Here is a 4,702-nt window from a genome sequence, read left to right as displayed (position 1 = left end):
AATGTGATAGAAAAAACAATAAAAACAATGCCATTTAAAATCCAATTAGGAGGGCAATACATAAAAAAGTTTATCCAAAACACAATTCAATTAAACAGATGTTTAATAAAACCATAAAAAGTTTCTTTCCAAAAGTTCTTCACACAAGTTTCTTTGTTTTGTAGAATTTTTTGTTTCTTTTTTAGGGTTTTTTCTCAATGTCCTTTTTTAGTTTTTTCAGGACTTTGGCTTGACTTTTGTATGTCAGTTTTTTTTTTCTTTTTTTCTTCTTTCCAGTTACAATTGTAGTTAGCATTTCTACAGGGTTTTCCAAGATACAGGGTTTTTATTCTTCTAAAGTAGAAGGTCAAAGTCAGTCAAAGTCAGTAGACAAGGGAGAGGTTACAAGGCCAGTCCAAAGCACGGTTTGCTGTCGAGGGGAACACAGTGGAGAAAGAAGAGGTAGCTAGAAGAAAGTGTGAGAGTTCTCCTGATGAGAATAGAGGCAAATAGAATGGTGGTCTTGTGCGAATTGAATTTTCATTTCCAAGCGGTGTTGGTAATCAGCAGGACTCAATAAGGGCCTTTCCAGCGTGGCGTGGAGCCAAAGCAGTTGGTCACAAAGTGGACTTCCAGCGGGGTGTCCCCACATTGATCATGGCCAGGGTGCCATGGGTGGTAGGCTAGTGCGTCTTGTGTAAAAAAAAAAGGTGTGTGTGCAACTTTAGTGTCTTTGCATTGTGTACTTGTAGCTGGACTTTGTACAGTGTTTTTTTTTTTTTTTTGTTTTTTTTTTTTTTTTTTTTTTTTTTTTTTTTTTTTTTTTTTTTTTTTTTTTTTTTTTTTTTTTTTTTTTTTTTTTTTTTTTTTTTTTTTTTTTTTTTTTTTTTTTTTTTTTTTTTTTTTTTTTTTTTTATTTTTTTTTTAACCAACACATACATTACACACATTGTTATACATTATACAGTACATTAGTCTTATTATTTACATGATGCCATACCAACAATGCATAATACAGTTAATTAGTCTTCAACAAGCATAACTTCCAGGGACAACAACACAGACAGAGCTAGTTCAATTTAAGCTCCTCATCCCATGCAGCCTCCCCCCCAGCCCTGGAGGTAGCCAGTTCTCTACCAGAGTAGAGGCCCCATATGGCCCAACATATAGCATGAGTTTTTCTCCTAAAGACCCATGTTTCATGAGACTTATTTAACTTTTTTTTTTGTTTTTTTTTTTTTTTTTTTTAAGATTTACTTTATATCTTAACAAGTTGTATTTTTTCTTTTTGTTTTTATTTTTTTTTTTTGAAAATAAAGAACAACAAATCAAAAATTCTTATTTCAATTTCAAGACTTCTGATTTATATCAACCATAACAAATTTCTACAAAAACAATAAGATCACAGATAAAACACAAGACACACAAAAACAGAATTAAACACACAACACAAAATTTATTAAAGACAGAAATATGGTATGTTGTTTCTTTTTTATTAAAATAGTGAATAAACAAATTGATTATCTGAAAGACAAAACAAATCTCATTTTCTGGCATATACAAATTAAAATTAAAATTTTAAATTTGACCTGTTTACTTTTTATAAAAGTTGGATATAGCCTTATTTTTCTGTGTTTTTTTTATAGGCAGCCCAGGTTTCAGTAGGCTTTTACCTTATCAGTTAGATAATGCTTTTTAATACAGATTTTTTCTTTTAACTTTTACTTTTAACAGACATGCTTTTAAACACTGAAAAAACATTTACATTTTATTTTGCCTTACAGCCTACTGTATTTTCTCTTACATATTAAAATATCAATTCTTTCAACCTAAAAACAAATCAGCTAATATAGCTTTATTGCTTTTTTTCTTTTTTTTTTATAAAAAAAAACTTTTTAATTTTTTAAAAAAAACTTTTACTAAATTACTTTACAATTTTCAACTAGCATTAACAAAGTTCACTTTTCACTCTCCTTCTTTCACTTTTCTTCTCCTTGCTTTCTCTTTTTTTCTATCACTTGCTTTTTTACTTCTCAAATTCCTTCTCCAAAAATCCACTCCAAATATATCCCTATGCTCACTTACAAATTTGCTTCTTCTCACTTACTTCTTCCTTCCACCCAATATCCTCCTCTTCCTCAACCTGTTCTCATCTCTCTGTCTGTTGCCCACCCATTTTATTTTTTTTTTATTTTTTTTTTTTTTGCTTTTTTTTTTCTTTCATGGGCTTCTGCCTCTTCCGCAATTTTTTTTTTTCAAACATTTTTTTCACAAGCTTGACATTTTCTTTCCCTAGCAAGCCAGTTGCCACCTGGCAAAAATTGCTGCCCACTGGCTCTGGTCTACTTAATTGCCTCTTGTAGCAAACACTACTGTTACATTATGTGCTACACAGAAATCTGCCATTGAATGCCAACAAGCTGCTGACCTACTTGTATTGCTTAGCTCTTAGCCAGATTTTCCCTTTCTATTTCCTTTCATACTCTGACTGGTCACAGAGACCTCTTCAACTCACCTGTAGACCCTTCCAGAACACATACTCACTGGAGAACCACATAAAACAAACTTTTCCAGTTCTCAGACCGCACATATAAATCAATGCAGAGAAGAATATAAAACAAACATAAACATAAAACCAACAAACAAAAAAAAAAAAAACAAAAAACAAAAAGAACACATAAATTCTCAAGCAAAAACCCATTCTCTATTTCTGTCTACAACAAACACCAATTCACTTCTCAATTAAATTTCATGTCCAAAACTGAAAATGACACTGCCAGCAAATACCAGGAGGATAAAAATTACACATATAAACAAAAATTAACCATATAAATAAAATAATTTAGAATGCTCAAACATCAAACAAAATGCAAATGGAAGAATGAAATAACATATAGAAAGATACCATATAAGAGAAAACTTAAAACATACAACAAAGAGAAAAGAATAATAGGATATCATGGATACAGAGATACACAGCTTGTTCAGAATTGTTCACATGCTCTAGTCTTGGGAGGCTGTTCTTTTTACATCTCTTTCCCACCTCAAATTCTTTGTCTGATTCTCTTCCCAGGGCAGATCTCAGTGTGCAGCTCCAGTCACTCAATTAACCTACCAGCTTCTCCATCCGTCACAAGACAGTTTGGTACAGCATCACCAAACAAGCACTGCCTTTTTGTCTTGCACATCTAGTGCTTGTACTTGTAAAACTTTGTTCTTTTTTGAACTGCTTGTTTTAAACAATGACCTTGTTTTTAAAAAGGTTTGCTTGAGCCTCTGACATTAAAAATCTCTTCTTTAAAATTTACCTTTTAACAAAGGCTTTTTAGATTAAATTCATTCTTGATTGATTAATTTAAAAAGCTATCTTGATTTAAGGATTAAGAGAATTACCATTGTTTAGATTTATTTTCTTGGATCTTCAGGCTTACGGTTTTAGATAAATTTTCCAATTATAATATTACCCATTTTTTAGATACCATATAAGGAGGGCTGGGTGCCCTGGGGTAGGGTGTGGAATGTTTAGACTGTCCCTACCCCAAGTGAGAGGGAGAAGAGGAGACCAAGAAGACCCACACGCCGATTACAGAAGCCGCTAAGAAATACCAACCAGACAAAAAACAAAAGTAACAGAACCAAAATCCAGCAAAGAAATGGGGCTGCTCACGCAAATAATTTTTCCAACAACGTGTCTGCGGTTAGACGATGTCTGGAAGTTAATGGAATTATTCTTCTTGGGGAAAGAACCCCAGGGTGTTTTTGACCCACCTTCCTACCCAGCACCTTCCTCCTAGTAACCACCTTATTACAGGACTACCCCACCCCTTCCGGGGCTGTAATCCTCAAACCCAGGGCCTAGCCGGTGCTCACTCCCATCAGGTAATACACTTGGCCACGCCCAGCCCTCACTGCACTTGGATTTCCGTCCTCTGTGGTTTGCGCCCGAGCCGTAGCCCGGCTCATTCCGGTGCGCTGCGCGCCCCGGCCCGGACAAAGCGCCCCAAGCCTGGCAGCCGTCCTCCGCCGAGCTTCCGCCGGTCTCCCGCCCCCAACTCGGAGAAGTCGTTCCGGAGTCGGGCGAGTCGCCATTTAGCCGGAGGCGCCCCAGCAGAGAGAGGAGCACCCGGTTTGACAGGGCTACGAAATTACACCTGACGCACGTACCACAGGAAGAGAAAGCCACAGATCAGCAGGACTCAACCTCTTAGGGCTAGGTGCCAGACTCAGAGCTCACCCTCACACCCAAAACCCTGTTGGACCTTTATAGCCGTAACAAACAACTTATTTGTGGATGTTCAAACATCATGGTTGGCATATATACAACTTTGTCATTCTGAAGGGACGAAATTACATTGTGGGGGATTTAGGGTGAATAACAGCTGTTGGACATAAGATTGTCATTCTTTGTCATTCTACATATACTTGAGATGTACATGATACTGCTGTTTGACATATTACTACTATGCATACATGTGAGGGAAACAAAAAACAGCCAACATAGCCCAGATATCCAAACAGTTTGGATAAGCATAACACTGCTCAAGTGCTTTACACGTAATTTAGTCTGGATAATTCACACAGCTTTTACACAGAATGGATAAGCATAGCATAACTCAGTTTTACTCACAAGCTGAGCTAAGCTGGGGAGGGGGCGCTGGGAATGGCCCACGGGCCATAGCTGCTTTGGGCCTCCCTGTCCATGGCCCTTCCTCAGCCCACCCTC

The sequence above is a fragment of the Mauremys reevesii genome, linkage group 26 (genome assembly GCF_016161935.1).
Source record: "Mauremys reevesii isolate NIE-2019 linkage group 26, ASM1616193v1, whole genome shotgun sequence".
NCBI classification, from domain to species: Eukaryota; Metazoa; Chordata; order Testudines; family Geoemydidae; genus Mauremys; species Mauremys reevesii.
This window is presented reverse-complemented; position numbering follows the sequence as displayed.